General features: G+C 38.6%; 1 long non-coding RNA gene across 1 annotated transcript; it reads left to right on the forward strand.

The window, feature by feature from the left end:
- The first annotated feature begins 1,495 nt into the window (after positions 1-1,495).
- Positions 1,496-6,117, forward strand: LOC148052156 (uncharacterized). The gene is made up of 3 exons (XR_015698745.1): positions 1,496-1,573; positions 2,454-2,551; positions 5,936-6,117. It is a non-coding gene; the product is annotated as an uncharacterized LOC148052156 (long non-coding RNA).
- The last annotated feature ends 5,738 nt before the right edge of the window (positions 6,118-11,855 follow it).

An 11,855-nucleotide genomic window follows, 5' to 3' on the forward strand; every position in this document is an offset into this window, starting at 1 on the left:
TGCAAAGAGCTGTGGGATCAGATCTGCCAGGGGAAGCCTACACTGGAAGAGCTACATGTTTCTTGGCTGCCTGTTGTCACACATACACACACACACAAAACCCGCTTACTTTTAATTGTTTTAGATCAGTGAAAATGAAAACCTAAACAGTAAAATTTTGACAATAAAACTTCATAGTTATGTTCTAAGCCAGAAAATGGCTACTGGTGTCTGATCACATGTGAATTCTTTTAAATTAAATGCACTGACAATAAAGGCAAGACAGTTACATACCTAGTGATGCAAGCTATTCCAACTTTTAAAGCTTAAAGCTGGCTTTATTAAAAGGTTCAAGGACTTTCTGATGTAACCATATTGTTCTGTTTTGTTTTTGAAAGTAAGTCTATTCTCTGATACAAACAGAGCAATGCAAAAGAGCCTCCTGCAAAAGTAGCCATAGATTACTATTTTCCTGTTGGTATATTTTTTACAATGCCTTTGGAAAAAAAAATCATATTTAGTTTCCTTCATATTTATTTTACCAGAGTACCTTTAAAAAAAGACATTTAGTCAATCAATCTCTGGTGCATTCTGGCAAACAGACAGCTAGATGAAATGGTATCAGCTAATAAGAAACTCACATTTATCATACTGACTGATTTTTCAAAACATTCAACTACACCAACACTAAGTACTATCAATCTTTGCCTGGTATATAAATCTTCCTAGGAACATACCCTAACAGAGTAGTTTCAAATGGAACCTGCTAATTTCTCTTTCCTACCACCTGAATGCTTTTATTGCCATGACAACTAACAAGTTCTAACTCCAGTCAAGGTTGAATGGGGAAAAACAATGTTTTGTAACCAGCTGATGTGCTTCCAAAGTGACATGAAGGGGAGGTTTTTCCATCTTGTTAATGGTGCATATTCAGTACATAATTTTTAGCAATGCTAGTTAATGAAAGAATGAATATCCACTGATTAAAGGTATGTCAGAATGAGTAATTATTCATATAAATCTGTAGGTTTATTATGAGAGAGATTTACTTTACCACTGAAAAACCTGTGTCTGGGTAGGGAGACTAAAGTAGAAAGAAATGGCTCAATCTCACTCAAGCTGGCACATGCACCTCAAAAAAGTAGGAAGTTTGGGCTGGTTATAAGTCAAGGTGGGCAACAGGCAACTGATTTAGTGCATCAAAACTGTTAGCCCCAGAACCATCAAGGCTCTAGATCATACAGTTACTCAAGTCCCTACGCATGCAGCAAAACTGGTATTTTGGTACAACTGGGTGGAAAACCCACCACTTAACCTGTTTCTAAACCCAGAGATGCCTAGATTTCCTTTCTGGGAAATTAAGTTCATGCTGGGCTGAAGACTGTGTCTTGAATTAAGTATTCCTATGATGGAGCATGAGGGCCCACCTGATGGTCAGGCTGTTAATCTATTGATCACAGTTTGGTGGAATTCTCTCTCTCTTTTTTTTTTTTTTTTTTTTTTTTTTTTAATGGCAGAGACCTGGATAGAGGCACCTAGCCGCAAGCTATGGTATTCCCTGCCCTTTTCCCAGTATTTAACATGCAACTGCAAGGTAAGATATGTCTCTAGTTTAGGAATGTTGTTCCTTTCTCAGAAAACAACTCTGAAAGCTTAGCACCTATCTTGTGTTTTAGATGTGGATTCCACTAGACAGCTGAATTTATAAGTGTTGTTGAGTGCAAGGCCTCAAATCTTAATCTTCTGCCATTGACACTAATGGGAATTTAGTGGTTCCTTTCAAGTATGTAGAAACTTAAGTTCTTGGTTTCTTCTGTATAACAAGTTGTGAAGAAGGATAGCAATTTAAAACTATATCTGAAGACTTGTCTGTCTTTGAGGACACAAGGATTCAGCAAATCCTGACCTTTTTGTAGAGAGGGGCAGAGAAGAAGAGAAAATCCAGCATAATGTTAGATGGAAATGTTTGTTGTTTCCTAGAAAACCGTTAGTATGTTAGTTCCCATGTCTCTCTCAAAAATATGCTTTCTGCTTGCTTTCTGTCAAGCAGAATGGTTAGGAATAATTTTCATTTTTTTGTAGCTAAGAAATGAAAGGACTGAGGAAGATGGGATGGCAGATGAATTGTCTCTCATTAACAGAAATTCTTGGGGTTAGCAGAGCTTGCAGGGTCCATAGGAGAAATGCAGTGAAACACAAATGGTAACAAACCCAGAATGACGTGCGAACTACTATTGAACCAGAACAAGAAAGGTGTATAGAATCTGAAATCTACACTATCTGAATTTGTCACCCAAATTAACTGCCTGTGTGTCTCTGGACTCTCAGCAAGAAGAAATTATTATAGCTGCTAGACCTAAATCACAGCTGCTTAAAATACTGTGACCTTGCAAAGGAAAGGAAGGTAGTATTTTTAAGCTAAGCAACAGACTTGCTTAGAAATGCAAGCCAGAAGTGTCTTGTGTCTTGCAAAGGTGCATGGAGCTTTCACAGTGGTCTGACAAGTGTGGTGAGGGCTTGTGTACCTAGCGGCGCACCTGATCAGTGCCAGGCCACCTCCTGCGATTTTCTGGTGAGTTCCTGCTACAGCTTCAGCCCAACCTTTCTCGGGTTGGGGATGGGGGGAGAATGGGGGAGAATGGATGAGAAATAAGAGACTAGAAAATAAGACTAGAAATAAAAGACTATATCTAGGAGGGAATTCAAGACAAGGGGAAGAAACAGGGGGAATCCACTATGTTGGAAATACACTTCTTTCAATTGCCTGCTTAAGTCTTAGCAGATATAAGAAACAATCAGGCTGCTTAACCTGGGTCAGGAAAGGTGGAAAGGAACTGAAAAGGAAAAGAAAAAGAGAAGGAGGGAGGAAGCATGTCCTAAGGGTTTGTTTGTTTCTGAAAAATATGACTTAAAGGTAAACTTTTCCCTTTGCTTAGGATAAAGGATGAGATTTGTATGAGCTTAGTTTAACCCAATTAAGAGTAATACAATCAAAGATGCACCTCTGCTTTAACTATACTTTTACCTTTTAGGTTACAGGTGTATCAATTGTCTTTGGAAGTTGGCAGAAGAGGGGTTAACTACTTCTTTGTGACAAGAATCAATACCCACAGCTGTCTGCTCTTGGGGCACAGATTTTCAGGGTAGCAGGGTTAGGCCAGCTGTGGAGAATTAATTAATTTCCCCAGTTCAGTAAAAGGGTAAAGTGCTAGAGAGTATCTATCTATCTATCTATCTATCTATCTATCTATCTATCTATCTATCTATCTATCTATCTATCTATCTTTGTGTGAGAGTAGTTTTTTGCAGAAGTGGGGTAGAGTAATTCTTGTTGTTTGATTAGGCTTACCTCTTCTCTGCATTTTAAACTATTCTCTTCCATCTAAACACCATCCTGTACTGCTAGCAGTTTGTATAGAGCAAGAGAGAAGAACAGGATTTCTGATGCCTTTTCTTTCCTTGTGCAGGAATTGTGTTTATGTAGATTTGGATCTTGTTTTGTGGTCAGAATGCTACAGGGCATACCCCATAAGTAGGGCAACAAAATCCTACAGACAAACTTGGCAATTTAGAGGGATGGACAGCAAGCTTATTTGTGGGGCTGGGCATATAATTTCATGTGCTTCTTCTCTTTGGAGTCTTCGTAGATTTACTTTTAATGTATTATATTATTTCTTCTGGAAGTGCTATTTTTTGTGCCATTCTTTCAGTTCATTTTAAAGGCCTATTTTTAACTTGTATAGAATGGAAAGAAAAATGGATGAGGGAACAAGGACATATGTTCCTTTTTTTCTCCTCAAAGATGAAATCTTTGAAATTCCACTAACCAAACATGATTAATAAAGCCTGGGGATTTAGGGATAGCTACAGAGAATGGATGAATGAAAAAAATAAGAATGAGATAAAGACTTTTCAGGTGAGAGAGAACAGTATCTCTGAACAGCTGATTGAGGGCAAACATTAAAAATCACCCTTTCTGACAGCAGAAATAGGGCATTTAATCTCGTAATGCAGGAAGAAATTGGTGAGAGCTATTGTCACATATTTCTAACAAACAGGGAAAAGAAGTAATAGCAGATTTTGTCAGGTTTAGAATGCAAAACACTGTTACATTTGCTTGCTGCAGCTGAACAACAGGCTAGTAGATTCAAACCCATGAAATAATAAAGGGATAGTTGCCAAAGGAAGAGATTATATGCAGAAGCATGACAAACTTCAAAAGCAATGACAAATGTCTTTGAAGGCAGAAAGAATAGGGAATGCTTTCTAATTGTAAATTAGAAATGCAAAGATTCATTTATGTCTAAACTCAAGATTATAATTTCTAGTTATTTGGATAAATAACACAATTCATCCAGCTATTTAACAGCTTCCTAGGGTGAATTAGTGATGAGTGAAGGGTGAAGGGTTCAGCTCAGCTTGCCTGCCTTTTCAGAGTTTCTTCAATAAGGTTTAACAGCCAGCTTATTCCAGAAACTGAGAATCAGACTCTAACATAAAAATGAAGAAATCAAAATAATTAGGCTCAGCATGTAGTCTACAAATTAGTAACTGTCACAAAGGTAGTTCTAAATCCAGAACAAGGAAATTAGTCATTTTAGAACATGAATAAACAGAAATGTTTTTCAAATGAAAATGTAGGAGTTAAATACATGCTATGGCAGGAGATGGGTCGAGCAGGAAGCCACTGCTCTGGAAGTGGCAGAATACAGTACTGGAAGCAAAAGAGCATTGTCTTGAAAAGAGATGTTGAGGGCTGATTCAGAAGCATGTTTCTGCCAAGAAAGCCAATTTCCAGTCCTTCTGTGCTTTGAATGCTGCCAACTCTATTATTGATTTGCAAGGAGAGAAGAGGAAACTGAATAACGAGTTTCATCCGACAAAATTTCTTTGAGGAGTATTAGAGTGCAATCAAAGTGGTTTTGCTGTAGTCCTACCTCAGATTTTAGTTGTTATATACAGCAATTGGAGAAATGGAAGCAATAAAAGAGAAGTTTTCCAGGAAAATGTGTCTTTGAATAGACTTGGCATAGTGAACTGTATTTTTACTATTTTAAACTTAGAAAGTGTGGACTTTTGCAGGTATTAGCAAACTTCTAGTTTCAATGAATGACTAGTCTTTTTGGAAAGCTTTTTTTTGTGCTGGTAAGAACCAGTTACATTAACTGGAACATAAACTCATTTCTTGGGGAGGGATGTGGGATGGGACATTTATCAGACTATGGTCTTGGTAGCAAAAATATAACAGCTAACAAAATTCCATAGCAGCCACATAATATATAATACTAAAGCAAGTCCACAAATTATTAATTTTGTAATAGTTGCTGTAGTCTTACTCTGGTATATTAATCTACTAGCTGATTTGTACACTAAAGTAATTACAATACTTCAGTAAGAGGTAAAGCAGAAGAAATAATTCATAACAATAGCAGTAGTAGCAAATTGTCAACATAAACCTTAATAAAATCAATCCTGGTAGCTGAACATGTTCTTAATTAACTTTATCCCAGTTTCCCAAAATGCAAAAGAAAGGGGAAAATGACTTAAAGCATGTGAAATGAAGCAAAAGGTGAGAAATGATATGGAGAAATAGTGCATCTGGCTTATAATACATTCCACAAACCAATATCCTGGAATATTAAATGTCTGGTGTTGTGTTTCAGGCCTAATTTTCAATTTATGTGGAGGACATGGGAACTCAAAGTATGGCTTTTCTTTTTCAAAGCCCTGTGAAAATTGAAAAATTGGGAAGGGAAATAATCCACTTTGAAGAACAATGATAAATTAGAGATTTCATCTTTTTGCTAGGTGTGGCTGATTGGCAACGGTGAAGGGTGCAAAAGATCTTCTCTCTGTACAGTCCAAGTCTTGGTTTTTGGCTTCCTGGATACACAAAGTGTTTAGGCTGCTTAACACCAGGAATGCAAATGTAGGCTTTTTTTTTTTTTTTTTGCAGGAGTGATCCAAATTTGTTAGGGAATTGGAGTAAGGTACAGGAGGTGAAAATTTCTGCAAAATATCCGTGGTGCCTGTGCAAAAACATTCACTTCCACACTTTTATGGAAGGTCTTTTGGAAGGTGGTTGGGAAGATGGCAATGTACTCCGTGTAGCCTCTCTTCTACTGACTCCCCTAAAGAATTAGCCAAGCTGCTAAGTGTCTTTGAGCCTCTTATCTTCCTCTTATGACTCCTCACTCTGAAGGCCAAGCTAGACAATGATGCAGCTCCTCTGTTTTTTCCTTTGGGGAAATCTTGGTGCCAAGTCCATAATTAGCGAGAAATTATGGAATTGTGACTACTGTTGTCCAGAATGCCTTGCAGTCTCTCTCCTTGGTTCTTTGACTACTGCATTTGTATCAAACTATAATGTATTCTATCCTTAATTAAACTTGGTTGGTAGAAGAAATATTTGGTTGATTTTTTTAATGACTTGAAGGTCACCTAGAGAAATCTTTAAACACCTCAACTACAATCTGAAGGACTATTTTGGCCCAGAAGACAATGTTTTATACAGAAATCTAATCTGACGGTAACTTGTTTGTTCCTTGGCTTCATTATTTAATGTTTTCTGATATTAACTGTAACATGCTCTAGTAACAGAAATCACCATTGCTTATCCCAATGGCAATGGTTTGATGGGAAATGTGACCATGATATCATTCTGTACGAAAGACAAACTGTGAGTGTTTGATCAGTGTATAAGAAAGGAGACAGAGAAATGTGAGGGAATAAAAAAATAAAACCTGGAAGGAGGGAGAAATGAAAAGCTAAAACATGCAGAAGGGGGCTCATATAATGTGTCAGGGAAAGAAGACTTCTTCCTCATCCTCTTTTTTCTGCCTGCTGAGGCTTGTTCACTATCTAGTCCTGAATATTCACCTGCTAGAATTGAGCGTCATTTGTGTAAGCTAAGTAATAAACCCATCAGTAGGAATTTTCTTTAAAATATGTAATTTACCATGTGATTGAAACATAAAAATATAAGAAGGAAGTGTAAAACATAAAAGGATAGAAATCTGAATAAGAGCTTCATTTGAAGTATATTAGATATGCCTACTGAAATCAGAAAATTAGGGACTAGCCCCAGAGACTAACCTGAATAAGCTCTGAATTCACTGACTTGAACAACGAAGCTCTGATGTGAAAGAACTGACTCCGTCAACATGATATATATCAGGCTGGAGAGCCCATACACCGGTGTGAAATTCAATGTGATTCTTCAAAGAGCTGCAGCTTGTAACTCTCAGCCATGGAGTGGCCCATGGCATAATTTTGAAAGCCCCAAGGAGCTATCTAAATTAGTGCAATCTGTCTCTGTCTACAAGCCAGCAGCACTGCCCAGTTCTCTGCAGCTCTACCTGGTACAGTCCTGTTTTTGAAAAACCTGTCCCATTTTCAGGCTTGTCTCAGGCATGTCCCTTTACGCAGGGTTTGTGAGGCACTCTTTAGAGGCCCACTTGTGACTTATCAGTACTTTATGCCACCATCACTTTACTTAGCTGAAAGTGGTGAACAAAAACCTCACCCCAGGAGACCAGTATTGATGGCTTCAGACATACAGGACAGAAGTGTCTGTGTCATTGAATGGTACTGATCTGTTATTACTACAAAGAAGAATTGATTCTGAATAATCCATCCCATAAGGTATAAATACTTCAAATTACAACTGTGTAGTATAAAGATGAGGATAGCAGAACGGTTCATGTTGCAAGACTAGAAACCATGACAGAGCCTGTTTAAGCTGTTTAAGAATCTGTACGTGAATGATCTGGTGAGATCATACGTATTGATACAAACTACAGCAGACTTAGGTCTCAGGTATCCACAGTAAAGTTAAGAAGTATATAAATCAGGGTGGAACTTGGTGTGCAGATTCTAAAATGTAAACACAAATGATAGTTTTGTGCATGTTTCAGTAATTTGGGATCAAATTTTGAAGAACTGTCATGAAATTAAAGCTATTAGAATGGCTGGAAGCCATTGAATTGGGAGAGTCTCTGACTGAATACATGGAAAATGCAGGTTAGTGGTTGGACTTGATGGTCTTAAAGATCTTTTCCAACCTAAACGATTCTATGATTCCATGAAAATAATGATTCAGAACCATATGACACGTATAAAATTGTACTAAGAAGTCACTCAGATAATGAAGGACTGGACTTTTAGTAAAGCCTTTGACATCGTTTCCCACAGCATTCTCCTAGAATGCTGGCTGCTCGTGGCTTGGATGGGTGTACTCTTCACTGAGTAAAAAATTGGCTGGATGGCCAGGCCCAAAGACTTGTGGTGAATGGAGTTCAATCCAGTTGACGGCTGGTTACAAGTGGTGTTCCCCAGGGCTCAGTACTGGGGCCAGTTCTGTTTAATATCTTTATCAATGATCTAGACGAGGGGTTTGAGTGCTACCTCAGTAAATAAGTTTGCAGACGACACCAAGTTGGGTGGAAGTGTCGATCTGCTGGAGGGTAGGAAGGCCCTACAGAGGGACCTGGACAGGCTGGATCGTTGGGCCGGGGCCAGCTGTAGGAGATTCAACAAGGCTCAGTGCCAGGTCCTGCACCTGGGTCACAACAAGTCCATGCAACACTACAGGCTTGGGGAGGAGTGGCTGGAGAGATGCCCAGCGGAAAAGGACCTGGGGGTGTTGGTGGACAGCCACCTGAACATGGGCCAGCAGTGTGCTCAGGTGGCCAAGAGGGCCAATGGCATCCTGGCTTGTATCAAGACTAGTGTGGCCAGCAGGACTAGGGAGGTGATAGTGCCCCTGTACTCAGCATTGGTGAGGTCGCACCTCAAGTACTGTGTTCAGTTTTGGGCCCCTCACTACAAGAAGGACATTGAGGTTCTGGAGCATGTCCAAAGAAGGGCAACGAAGTTGGTGAAGGGTCTAGAGCACAAGTGTTATGAGGAGCGGCTGAGGGAGCTGGGGCTGTTTAGCCTGGAGAAGAGGAGTCTGAGGGGAGACCTTATTGCTCTCTCCGACTACCTGAAAGGAGGTTGTAGCCACGTGGGGGTGAGTCTCTCCTCCCAAGTAACAAGCGATAGAACAAGAGAAAACGGCCTCAAGTTGCTCTGGGGGAGGTTTAGGTTGGATATGAGAAAAAAATTCTTCACTGAAAGGGTTATCAAGCACTGGAACAGGCTGCCCAGGGAAGTGGTTGAGTCTCCATCCCTGGAGGTATATAAAAGACGGGCAGCTGTGGTGCTTGAGGACATGGTTTAGTGGTGGACTTGGCGGTGCTAGGTTAATGGTTGGACTTGATGATTTTAAAGGTTCTTTCCAACCTTAATGATTCTATGATCTTCAGCTTATAGACTTGCAAAGCATACTGATTTCAGTGAAGCCATGTCAATTTACACTACCTGACAAATTGGCTTTAAGGATGTTGAATAGAAGCTAAGCTATTTAGAAACACCAGCAACAGATTGCAAGTACAGTGTCATCAGGACAGATGCTTAACACTTAAGAAACAGCCTCATATAAAATACCTGAGAAAAGAAAATAATAATTATTTTTGAAGCATTTTTTGAAGCAAAAGACATTTTCAAGAACAATGCCTGAAAGAATTCAGACAGCTATGATAGCATCTTTTAAAATATATTTCTACGTGATTGTTGATACTGTCTCAGATGCCAGCAATAAATCTACACCAGAGAACTTAATGTTTAGCATAGTGTTAGAAATGCACAATCCTGAAATCATGGAAGAAATCTAGTCATCGATACTTTATTTTGGAAATGAGCTGCCTTCAAATTTTTTTAAAGGAGCTATAGCATATGAAGCTCACGGAATTCAAGCCTATGTTCATCTTTTATAGCCAAAAGATGGGATCTAAGTGAAACAATCTTTTCAGACCAAAGAAATTGCCCCTTTTAAACTAGTGTCAGTCTAAGAAAATAAGTACAATCATCTTGACAACTGTAGAAACATAGATATGTGAGAAGTATAGCCATATCTAATGTCATTAAGATGAATGGTCCAAACAGTAGCCTGTAAGAAAGGAATCAGAAGGCAGGTGTGTTAACATCTTTGGTTTCAGCTAAATTGTACTGGAGCTGTTTATGCTTTTAGACAGAGTTAATTTTCCCCGGGAATGTAGCATTGAACCTTGTTTACATATAGAACCAAAATTAAGGAGCAGATATGTCTTTCTTGAGTAATTGGCTGAAGCTTTATTTATATAGTAATCCAACAGAAATAGAGTGGCTCATGGCCAAGACTATTTTATTTATACTAAAAGAAAAGCTATTTGAATAGGTGATTTTTGGAAGAAAAAATATTTTAAAATTGTTTTCTATACTAGTTATTCTAAAACTTTTACTTCTGGATAATCTTTTACTATTCATCTGAATTCTTGCAGACAAATATACTTCCGATTTCTGACTGGGAACTTCAGAACTTCTGGCCTTTACAACCTGGCTGCCAGTTGTTCAAGAGTACAGGTTCTTGACAGATTTTCTTCAATCGCTGAATTCACAATAACAGCAAGCATTTAACCCAGGCTTCTTTTATAATATAAATAGTTCACGGAATCATGGATCTGCTTGATTGGAAGTGACCTCCTGAGATCATCTGCTTCACTTCCTTGTACTGAAGCTGGAACAAGAACTCCTATTCTTAGAACCTATTAGTGAAGGAATTCCATAGCTTACTCTGACAGGTTTCTTTAGTGCTTATTTTCAAAGTTGCAAAGTTGTTTCTAATATCTAACTTATATTTTGCCTACTGAAACTAAATTGATTTTTTTTTTTCTTGGGCTGTTCCAATGGAAAACCAATAACTTATTATCATCTTGCTTACATTTTCCATCCACTGCTCTTTTGAGGGTGGTCTCTAGATTTCCCTCCTTCCTTGCAATTCAGGGTTTGGAGTCTTGGCTCTGTAGGGTCTCTGCAAAGACCCTGTCAATCACCTATCTGGCCTGTATTGGACACCATGCAATATGCCACGTCGCTATAATCACTGTATAAGAGAAACTCTGGGCTTTTCTGTGCTGCTGTTGCACAACTAATTGCTGTGACTCTGTTAGCTTGCTGTGCTCTGGGAGCTGTGCTCTTGCCTACTCTTGTTCGTGTCCCTCTTAGGAAGGATACAATGTGCTAGCTGAGACCTTACCGCAACAGTAAGTACAGAGGAATAATTACATTACAGACTGTAAGATAGTTAACTTCCTTCCTTCCATACACCTTTTAAATATTGATTCTTCCACACCTTTTTTAGGAGGTTGTCATTGTTGACTTACTTTCATCTTTTGATTCACTGTCTCCCATGTTTTCTGTAGTACTGTTACCTAAGCAGCCGCCTTCTCTTGTGTCTTGGTCACATGGTTTCTCCTCCTCATCTTATTTCCTTTGAAACTGCTTCGAAACTTTAAGTCTGTCCTCTTAAAATGCTTTCCATCCCACCCTTTTTGGTATCAGTAAAATACAGTCCTTTCAACTTTTCTAACTGTAATTTAAATGCTCTATTAAAAAAGTTGCATAGAAAATATAATCACAAAAGGAAACCCTATGTTATGGCCCTATGTCACAGACAACTGAGTTCATAGTTGACATAACATTCCTGCAGAAAACAAAGGTATGTTTGTTTGCAGTGAATTGAATGTTAAAGCAAACAATGAAATCTTTATTATTTTTACTGATTAAATATTTCAAAAGTTTTCTTGGAAGCTTCCACTGTGTGCGCTCCTGTATTAATGCCATTCAAAACAATAATAGAAGGTAAGACAAAACCTAAGGACTAGTAAATCAGCTCACAGCTAACTGAGGTTAGAGAGAGCTTGGCAAGGAAGGGAAGCCAGGCTTCCAAACTCCCAGGTTCAGTACCCGTTTGTAATATAAACCTGCTTATTCACCTTTTTAGCCCTCAGTGGAAC

This window comes from Nipponia nippon, unplaced genomic scaffold (genome assembly GCF_047370975.1).
Source record: "Nipponia nippon isolate SJK-2023a ecotype South Korea unplaced genomic scaffold, ASM4737097v1 scaffold_5, whole genome shotgun sequence".
Classification (NCBI taxonomy): Eukaryota; Metazoa; Chordata; class Aves; order Pelecaniformes; family Threskiornithidae; genus Nipponia; species Nipponia nippon.